General features: G+C 44.5%; 1 long non-coding RNA gene across 1 annotated transcript; it reads right to left on the bottom strand.

The window, feature by feature from the left end:
• Positions 1-759: 759 nt before the first annotated feature.
• LOC138491897 (uncharacterized) lies at positions 760-11,061 on the bottom strand. The gene is made up of 2 exons (XR_011276103.1): positions 10,976-11,061; positions 760-1,242 (listed from the first exon to the last, which is right to left on the bottom strand). It is a non-coding gene; the product is annotated as an uncharacterized lncRNA (long non-coding RNA).
• Between the last annotated feature and the right edge of the window lie 379 nt (positions 11,062-11,440).

Below are 11,440 nucleotides of genomic sequence, written 5' to 3'. Positions count from 1 at the left end.
GTGGTGAGTCTGATGTGAAGGCCCCTCAGTCCTGTATGTCACACATGCCCTCCACCATGTCCTGGCCAAGTCGTCAACAGGCCAGTCCGTTGCGCATATGTGTAGCCCATGGCTGCCATCGGAGATATCCCGCGTACCAACATGAACAATGAACAATGAACAGGCTAAGTATAGGTGTCATAGAAGAAATACCCTCACTCATACCTTATTGTGCTCCCATGCAGGTGATGCTGGCTATCCCCTGAAGCCATGGCTCCTCACCCCTGTCAGGAATCCACAGAACAGGCACAAAGAGGTCTACAATCGGGCTCATACCCGTACCCGTGTTGTGATTGAGCAGACCTTTGGCCTATTGAAGGCACGGTTCCGCTGCCTCAGCAGGTCTGGTGGTGCACTCCTCAAGGGCCTGAGAAGGTGGGAAAGATCATCATGGTCTGTGCCATAATGCACAACATATGCATAGGTGGAATGTACCTCTGTCACCTGACATTGACCGCAAGCAGTGGGTGCAGATGAGGATGAGGCGGGAGAAGATGTAGTACATCAGCCAGGTCGCGATACACCAGATGGACGTGCTGTGCGCCAATCGGTGATAGAAGGTTATTACTGAGACACTGGGATGCAGAGGGTGCAATGATTGCTGTACTCTGGGCACTGGGATTGTGTGCATATGGACACAGGGTGTGGGTGTAGGTGGGCACTGTGCACTGTCATGCATTGAATAAACACACACCAAAAAACCAATGTCCACTCATGATATTATTTTGCACACAACGGGTGTATTATACAGTATCTTCAATGTGAACAGACCCTACAAATCAGGTGCCACCCGTGGTGTGCTGGGGGTGGGCTGGGGGCTTTGTGTATGTGCAGCATCCCCAGACAGGTTGTCATCCTCGTGTGAGTACACCTCACGGTGGCCCTCCCCCTTGTCACCACTATGGGGCACTGAGGCAGCTGCCTCCCCAATGGAGCTGGTGGCGGCCGACTGTGTCTCGTCTGCCTCTGATTCAGCAACAGTGGACACGTCCTGTGTTACCGTTTCCTCCTGTGGTGTTTCAGCAGGTGTTTGGCGGTCCTGTGCCTTGGGCTGTGACGATGGTGGTGCTTTGAGTGGCAGTTGGGGCATCCGAATGCCCCTCGATGTTGTTGGCCTGGTGCCATCATCCCTGGGCCTGGATTGTTTCACATGTGTCCTGGCCTTTGCGGCTGCATCCTGTCCATCACTGTCAGCATCGGTGCCTGTGGGGGACCGAGAGAGACAGGGCATCAGTGATGGTAGTACGTGCATCATGCATACATTGGTGTTAGTGCAGTTATTCGCATGTGATTCGTTGCATTCTTGTTGTGGCGGACAGGGTGCTTGCAATATGGGGTGGGGTTATAATGGCATACGTCGGGTTCACACATGTTGGTGGTGGTGTCTGCTGTGGGCCTACCATTGTTTTGTGGTTTGCGTGCTGTGTGACACATGCTGTTTTGCTGTGTGTAGGGTGTGTATTGGGTATGGAATTGGCATGCAGCATGCATGTGAATGTGACAGTGGTGGGGCCAGCATCTGGACAGGGATATGTCAACGGGCCTCATTAGGAGTTTGGAGGTAGCCATGCCGCTATTTGCGGCATGGCTGCCTCCAAACTTGGGTTCAGGTTCCTTGAATGAGGAATTACCAGGCCATTCCAACCTTGGAGGACCCGGTAATTCCTCATTCAATTTACCCATCCCCATTCCCATTTGAGCCCCCATAGTGCTCAATGGGAATGGGGAGGGAGCTAACAACGGGCCCGTTAATAACGGGCCCGTTGTTAGCTCCTTGGTCCCCTCGCGGGACCCGGAAAGGACGTCTGGTCTGACCAGATGTCCTTTCCGGGTCCCGCGAGGGAAACTCGTAATAGGGCGGAATGGGGTTAACGGCACCAGCACCATTACCGGCACTGTTAAACCTATTCCGCCGCCTCCATATTGAGCTCTTCATCAGAGAATCGAGCCTTGCACTGCCGGGAGGCGCCTTTCTTGGTAGCTTTTGACATTTTTTGCAAGTTGTGTGTGCTGTCTTGACAGTACAGGTCCTGTGTGTCGAGGGTTGCAATGGATTGTGTTTTTAAAGATGGCCGCCGGTGCATTTCCTGTTCTGACGTGATGACGCTAATTCCGGTTCTGCTGATGACAGGCCCGGTAATACCATTAGCGGTACTGCTGGGTCCGTTATTTAGGGGTGGTCAGAGGCGGAGGAGTTATTAGCGCATTACATGATACCGGTATCAAGGGGTTTCAGAGATGTTACCGGCATGGCGTTACGGCCGTTACTAGCTTGCCGCTACGCACGTGCACGCACTCTCGTAATCAGCCTATTTGCAGTGTCAAGGCTACCCACACCCGTTATTATCGCCATGCCGGTAATGACAAGATTTTACTGCGATTCTCGTAATGAAGCCCATTGTATTTTATCTTGAGGCAGTAGATTGCGTTTACATAGTACATCTGCTGTTGGCCACAGATGTAGTCTGAAGCGCAGAAATGCTGATCGATGCTGCGGACTAGGTGACGCTAATAGATAGGGTGCAGGGTGCAGGCTGACCATATTTTTTCAGTTCAAATGGATTTTCTCCAAATTTTTTATACCGCAGGCAATGGTGCGCGTTAAACTCCAATCATACTCCCAAAGCTTGCGCTTTGTGTTGTTTGGGTTTTCAAGTAGTAACTGGATTGAGATATCTGCATCGTGCAACAATTCCTGCGCTCTCAGACGCCATGATTTGATAAATTATCATTAAATTCTTGCAACATGTATGTTGCTATTAAAATAAGTAAACCATTCTTGTGATCATTCATTATACACACACAACACACGTACAACACACACCATTTCCACTTGTATATACCATGCAATGAAATTAGGCCTAGTTCATACCGAATTAATGGCAGTGATTCGGACATTGGTAATTGCAATGCTTTCTTCCAATAGGCACCCTCAATCTTAGACCAGTATGAATATGGTCGCCATCCTTTCATTTCTGTACCATAAAGGAGGATTGGTGTCATTTTATGTTTGTTATAGATTATTAGTGGAAGTATAAAGAATTTACAGAATTTGGCTCTGATGATCCTAGTTTGAGATATAGCTGTAAACTGCTTAATTTGTTTACTTTCTTCATAGGGCGTATCTGAAGGCTGATTGCTTATTGTCACGCCCAAATAGACACAGCTTGAAACCACTCTCAGGCTGCTATTTTGCAGAATGCATGAATATGTACGACATCTCTGTTTTTGGTTACCAAATTGCATAATCTGTGTTTTGGTCAAGATGATGGATATGCAATTTCTCTGTGCATAGCCATCAAGTGCCTTTAACATTGTTTTGAGGCCTTGCAGTGTTTTTGACAATAGGACCATGTCGTTGGCATACAATAACCAGTTTATTGGAACACCCATAACTCTTAGTGCGTCTTTTATTAGACCCCTGAAAGTATCTCCTATATTGGAAATGAAGAAATTAAACACAGCAGAGGCTAGCAAACACCCTTGCTTTAAGCCTCGATCAGTTTTTATATCTTTGGATAACAAACCATCCCTCCTTAAGCGAATTTGTATGCTTGTGTCCGTATGAAATTGTATCAACCACTTTAATACAGACCAAGGACATCCCTTACCCAGAAGTTTTTTATACAATAATTCACGAGGTACAGCATCAAACGCAGTGCGAAAATCTATAAATGCTGCAAAGATCGGTTGCTGTCGTTGTTTGCCCAATTGAATGATTGTGTTGAGAGTGATCAAGTTGACTGCAGTGCCCAACCCTGGAATAAATCCGGTTTGGAACTCATCCCTCATGTTTCTTTTCGTTAACCTGGCGTTAAATGCATCAAGTAAAAGTCACACACAAATCTTACCAGGACAGTCCAATAAGGCAATTGGACGATATGATTTCGGATCAGCCCTGTCCCCTTTCTTATAGATGGGCAAAATGATGGATCTTTTCCACGAATTTGGTATTTTGCCAATCTGTAAGATATCTCTAAAGATTTTGTAGAGGATGGAAGCCCAAGCTAGCGGATTCTGTTTTAACATGGAATTATAAAGTACATCTAGACCGGCAGCTCTAGATCGACTGAGCTTTACAATACACTGCAATATGTCATCTTTATCGAATGCAAAGGCATGATTCATCTTTATCTCTGACCAATCAAATTTCATTTGAGGGAAAGGAGTCTGATAAACATCAGTATAATATTCCTTCCATATTTCTTCTGTTATAGGGTTTATTTGCAAGGACATCTGGGAGGGGGAAGACACCTCATTGAGTAAAGACCAAATGCCACCTGATGATTTCTGTACTATTTGGAACATCATCTTTTCTTGATCGAGCTGATATTGTGTGGCTCTACGAGCTCGTAACCAATTTTTATGTGATAACTTCAAATGCTTTATCTGTTTAACATTTGTTTGTGTAAGATCCATTTTCAAATTCCGTATATCTTTTCTCAATTGAACCTTTCTGATTTTCAAATCAAGATCGAAGCATGTGTGTGCCTGATTTTACACTGCTGGTTACAGGACCCATTTCCAATGAACATCTGCATGGATTTCACATAACAGCATCCCTCATTCTGATTGTGTCCCCCCAGATCATGCTCTAGGGCATCTTCAAATTGGGACAGCTTATAATCCATCCATTTTATACGATCGCCTGCCTGATTGACCATAACGTGCGCCACTTCATGATGGATTTCAATTGTATTAGTGTCGGAATCAACGGGCCATTTCCATGACAAAATAACTGGTTATGGTCACTTAGGCTGGTTTCTTTAACAACCAAGGATGTGACCATTTTTAGGAATGTTATATCAGAATAAATATAATCCAGGCAGGCTGACGCTGTTTCTCTATGCCAGGTTGTTTTGGTGGCTATGTCCCCTTTGATGGACCCATTTAACATAGCATAATTTCTTTCTTTCATGAGGTTTATCCAATATAACTCATCATATGTGCGAACCTTGAAGTTTTGTGAAATTAAATGAAGGTTTAAATCACCCATAAGTAAAGTATGGCTGATGGTTCTATCCAATGATAGGTCATTCAAGACATAATTCATATATTCGAAAAACATCTCTGAATCCAACTGTTGTTTGCCCCAATAAACATTAATTATGGCGATGGTATGGGGAGCTTTAAATATTTTGACCACCTATATATATGGAGAGGGCGAGATGCATGATTTGATCTTAAAGTTCATAGATTTTTTTAACAGCTATAAGAAGACCTTCCATTGGACGGCCGATGTGGTTATTAATAGCTGGGATTATTGAGATGTAATATAAATCCCATACGGGTTCAACAGTGAGCCGCGTTCCCTGGAGTACAAGGATATCAAAACTATTCAGTTCTTCACATTGGGTATTTATGAAATGCTTATGACCCCGAGTGTTCCAAAACAACAAACTCACACTTTCAGTTATCCCGCATTGTTACGAGTTATTTACATGAGAAAGTCTTGACCATTTATCAAGTGTAGTTTCACTTGATTGAATATTCTGATGTATATTGGCCACATTCTGATAAACTCTAGGTCTCGTTTGCAATTGTAGTGGCATAGGTGGTGTACCTTCTGCTATGTCTCGTGTTAAAGAAAAGCCTAAATTAAACTGTTCTGATCTTGTCTGCCATAGAGCATTTAGTGTAATTCCTGATCTCATAAACAACCTTACTTTTGACAAATCACCATGATCGATAAACTCTACTAAGTCAATATCTGTGGTCGTTACATCCTGTAATGTCGATATCTCAGCACATATATTCAAAATGCTTGTGCGGTTGAGGTCATGCTTTGGGAATGGATGATCTTTGCAGGTTGATAATAAACAATGACAAGTTCTATATTCACATAGTTCATGGAATTGTTTGTCTTTACCCACTACATCCCTGGTAATAGCCACCTTCGTAGCACGATCTTGCAACGATGGCGGGATAGGTCAATTTTTAGCACACGAGAGTCCTTTTAATAAGATGGGTAAAGCGGGTATAGACATAGGAAGCCTATTGTATCCCTCAGTGCATTTTTAGATTACATGATATATTGTGCTATGGAATCTTTAATCTTGTCTCGTAATTCTTGGATAGTGGGACAGATTTGCTTGACTATTTCTCGTTGCTCCACTAATAGATGTGGAGCCTGGGGGTCCTTTACTATCGGAGCAGTACATTTTTTCAAATCTGAGATTAATGCAACCAGATTATTCAAACGTTCATATTCCTGGGGAGGAGCAGTCCCAAAGACCTGACTATTGGAGTCCTGATTAAACCGGACTTTAGCCGCTTCTTTATTTTTCAGCAGACTCAAAGAAGTTTTAGTGAGAATAGATTTCTTGGGCACTGGTTTCTTTAATTGAGGAATCTTCTGCTTGATTATTGTCACCTGCTTACGTCTCAGTGTATGATGGCATGTTGTTGGTTTACCAAAAAAGGTGACTGGGTTAATAGGCTTCAGGCAATCACAATTTTCAGCCACTTGTAAGGCTTTATTATGCATATTGGCCACCGCCTCTACCGGGTAGAAGGTGGAATTGACATGGCTTCTTTCATGCTGGTGGCAAAAGAATCAGCAGTTAATACCTCACTGGTTTTAATGCCTACCTGCTGTGTATTTATCATGGTTTCCACATTTTCAGTGGTGATGTTGGGGGTAATGTTGGGACAATTGGCTTGACCCTTTGCATGTTCGTTCAGACCAGTCGAGGGGGTCATTATTGCAATCTGGATGACCACTGAAGTGGACGGGTCTTTGGGAATTTTACAAATTTCAGATGATTTTGTGCACTCACTTAATACTTACATTATCAGATCTGTTTGTGCATTCATTTTGTATTCCAGCAGTTCATACAGTCTTGCTATAGACAATAAAGCAGTGTTCATCACACTTAAGTTGTTATTTAAAGCCGGAGCTTCAGGAAAGGAAGAGCGACTAGGGCATTGCCCGTTGATAAAAAAATTGTGCTCTTGTGCCATCTCATTAAATCATGTACCTAGCGGTGTAGGTGCTATGAAAGATACCAAATTATTCAATGATTGCTCTATCGACTTGTCAAACATGATTGGGGATTCTGACATTTCATGGCAATTAGTTTTGAACTCATTTTCTGCTGTTGATGGATTGAGAGGTGAGATTCTTTGCGAGACAGGGGAAATGCACTTTTCGGTCAGTTGAATTAGATCACCTGTATTTGAACAAATATACATTACATCTTCGGATTCAATACATGTATTATTAGATGTGTCCATGAAGCTTATCGTGTCATGATCGACTTCCCCGGCAACTAGCAGCGTATTATGCGCAATTCGAAGTTTCTGCTGGAAAAGAACAGAGCTGATTTGAGGGGCTAGATCGATTAATGCAGTCGGCATACTCTCTTGTAAGAGTTGCATGTTGTAAGGCATAGCAGCTACTTGAGTGGATACAAGTTCGCCACTATTGTACACTGTAATTAATACAGAGTCCGGTATTTCAGAAACTCGAGGCAATTCGGGCAATTCGGGCAAAAGCGACTGAGGGCGGTGTACCTGACATTACTGCTGGTGATTCCAATGGAGTGCTTGTTGCAGCAACTCGAAACCTCTTGAAAGCATGCACAGTATTACTAGTTTGATCAATGAGGCCAGGGGAGCGACTTATGAATTTCCCGGGGGGGCCCAGTTATATGACCGCATTTGCACGTAGTCACCAACTTGGTGCGAGGAGAGTGGGGGGGGGCGCAAAACAGTGGAAACATTGGCTAGCATGTACTGCAAATATTAAAGTCAAGTTAGAAGGAGGTTTTTAGCCTACCAGTTAGATTCCAGTAGCCCAACACTGCCTCTACTCCACCCCTCTATAATCATCCAGGTTGTAGTAGCCCTCAAAAGGCAGAGCAACACAACTAGGATGGGGGAACGAAATGCCATCCCATCCTGTGAGTGTGTCAAACCTCAGAGCAAAGACTGTGGGTGTGCCTCCTACCTTGGAGCACAATCTCACTAATTTGGTGCAAATCTCACAAGTGGATGCATGGGAACCCCATACGTTTGTGTGGGCTGCAGACCCCAGATCACATGCTCACTTCTTCAGTGTGAAACTCTGGCCAAGGCTCTTTGGGCAAGCATTCAGGATGGGTCTCACACCTTTAAACAGTGTGATATATTGAGTGGGCACCTCACTCCTTGGAGCATAGTATATCAGTTGCTGGTAATCTCACAACTGAACGTACAGTTTCACTCTTGGTCATCTCAGTGACCCCATGTATATTAATGGAGTCAGTCTCCCATCTGGGAAGACAAATATATTTCTGTTAAAACACTCTGAATTCTCACTCCAGTTTTCACGATCTGTAGATCCATACCATATTCATTCATTGCGTTTGCAGGGGTGATAACTTGCGTCTGAGAGAGCTCATTCTTTCAATCAAGAGAGATAAAGGGGTAACATCCCCCTCTATGTGGGATCAGGCTCATTTAGCCCCATGGCCCCGCGCTGCAGAATGAGTGAGCAGGTTTTAAGACCCTGCTGATTCTGCTATCCTACAGGCTCGAGCCTTCTATCCCTTGCCCCATCATGGCTTCCAACATCCTGAGCGGCAGCTTATGGACAGCAGGCAGCTTGGGACAAGCCTGTTGCCAATTGAATGTAGCCAGATCTACTAGAGTAGGGAGAGTGCCATAAACCCACTTTGGTGGTGAAGAAGCACTCAACATACAGAACACAATGGTATAGTGTTACAGTCCTGCTAAGAAATGAAAATTCTGTCTGTTTAAATGTAAAGCAGAGTGGCTGAGAAGTACACACACTGTGCCATTGAAAATAAAGCAGCTGTGGTGGGTGGAAATGCTGCTTCTGTGGCATCAAGAGTATGCAATTCCCTGTCGGGGTAGTGTTGGTCATTTCATATTGAAGTAAAGCAGTCCTATTGAGAAGTTCCATTAAAAGTGAAGCTGTCCAGTAGGCTGGATCAGTGATGCCTCATAAAAGGTGTAGAAGCCTCTGAGAAGTGGCAGTACTGTCCCAATGGTGAGAAGTGTAGTATTTTCACATTCACTATGCTTAAGCACCTTGGGTTATTGAATAGTGCTGCTACATTCCATCCCTTTAAATAGATTAGCACTTGTATAGCCACAACAGTGTTGAGTTATTCTGATGATGATGAAGATGATGTTAGACTTGCTCAATAGTTCCGGTTCTGTATCATTAAATGTACTTCAGATCTTCAGAGTCTCGCAAGGATAGCTCAGGGGCAACGTGCTCGCCTTGGAAACAAGACAACATGGAGCAACACAGGTTCGATCCCTCAGTCCGCGCAACACAGGTTTGATCCCTCCGTCTGCGCTTAGAAACCTCTGGGTATTATTACGCGCATTATAAATAAAAATAAAAATAAATAAATCTGCTGGGGCCTTGTCAATAAGAGTGTAGCAGCTCATCTGAGAAGTGCTGATGTTGTCCCATCAAAAGTATAGCAGCCCCACTAAAATGAACTAGCATTGCCTCAACAAAAGCATAGTATTACAATTATAGAAGCTCTGTTTAGCGAGTTAACTGAGGAGTACCAGCATTGCCCCATTTCAAATATGGCAGCTCTAGTAGAAAATAGATTACACAGCCCTGCTGAGAAGTGCTGTTACTGTCCCTTTAAAAATATAGAAGCCCATTAGCTCCACACCATTAGGCCCTGCAAGTACTGTCCCATTGAATGCTATTCCACTGAACATGGTCAACAGTATGGCAAGGTCCATACTGGGTTCTATTTGATAATTCTGCATTTTGAAGAACAAATACAAAAAAGACCGATTTATTTCAGCCGATTTGTGTGGTCTTCAAAAGACCGAATTATCACATTCTACTGCCCCCCACCCTGCTAAACCCCCCCCCCCCCAAGAAGGTGGTCCCACCTCACCCAACACTTCCACCCTCTCCCACACTGTTACCTTCCTTAGAAATCAGGGAGTTACCTCCCTCAACGCCTCCGTTCCCCGCCCATAGTATAGCATTCACCCTCACCACGTACACACTCGGAGACATGCAAACAGTCTCATTTGCCCTCTCCCTGCCTCCTCCCTTCGCAGATGCAATGCAAGAGGGGTGCACAGATGTACAAATACATCCAACCCAAAAAGATTTTTAGAAATGGAGGGACAGACTTCCTTTGCATCTGTGCCTCCATTTCTAAAAATCGTTTTGGGTTGGGTGTACTTCTACATCTGTGCACCCCTCTTGCCAAGAGGGACGCACAGTTGTACAAATACATCCAACCCAAAAAGATTTTTAGACATTGAGTGACAGACTTGCTTTGCATTTGTGTCTCCATTTCTAAAAAATCTTTTTGAGTTGGGTGTACCTCTACATCTGTGTGCATAGATGTAGAAGTATACCCAAACCAAAACGATTTTTAGAAATTGAGGGACAGATGCAAAGTAAGAGCCTCTTGCTTTGCATCCGTCCCTCAATTTTTAAACATCGTTTTTTACCCGGGCCGCCAGAGAGAGACACAGTATGGATGGAACAAAGGACCATCCATACTGCGTCTCTTCTTTCCGGCCCGGTGGAGGGGTGGTGGCGGGCTCTGCCCCGACTTCATTCTGCCAGCATGTGCCCGGGCCCCGGAGCACCCGCATACTGAATGAGGCCTACAGGCACACGAGTATTCTCAACTGAAGATGGCATACCTGTTGTTACCACTGATGTTTGTACCCATTTCAGGTACCGTTTTTATTAGGTCATTAACACAAAATTGACGAATATCTGATGACAGGTACAATGAACGCTGTATTTTTTTTAGACCCCCGCTCTGACATTTATCAACAATTGTGCTATTTTGATAAGCGTACTGTTATGAATGTTGGATGCATCCGAGCCAAGGTCACGCGGCATGCCTGTTTTTAAGGTGTATATGCAAGATGCCATTTCAGAGACCACTGCAGCTCACCTAATGCAATGAACACAAGGCTGGCTCACCGTAGGGTACCGCGCCCGCCGCCCACTTGCCAGCTAGACAGCCAGACAGCCAGACAGCAACTCCACTCCCTCAACTGCACTTCTCAAATGCATGCAGCCTAATGAGGAGTTCTGGGAGTCTGGGCAGGGCGGGCACTGTTGAAGAAAAAAAAAATCAACGTGATGTCAGTTCCTGGCAGTTCCTCACGTTCGCTGGCAATTACTGCAAATCAACGGATCACTAGAGTCTTTGAAAAACAAGTGACTCAGGTCAAATCCTACCCAGCCAATCCACGAAGAGTAGGTAGACCACAAAGCAGAGTCCCACAGCTTTGGTAAAAAACGAGTTCACCCGGACAGCCTGACAGCAACTCCACTTCCTCAACTGCACTTGTGAAATGTGCCTTTGGTATCTTTGTCGGGATGCTACGTGGTATCCTGCATCTGACACTCTGAATGGCATATGACGCAATCCCCCAGAATGTA

This window comes from Ambystoma mexicanum, chromosome 10 (genome assembly GCF_040938575.1).
Source record: "Ambystoma mexicanum isolate Mex_15411 chromosome 10, UKY_AmexF1_1, whole genome shotgun sequence".
NCBI lineage: Eukaryota > Metazoa > Chordata > Amphibia > Caudata > Ambystomatidae > Ambystoma > Ambystoma mexicanum.
This window is presented reverse-complemented; position numbering and strand designations above follow the sequence as displayed.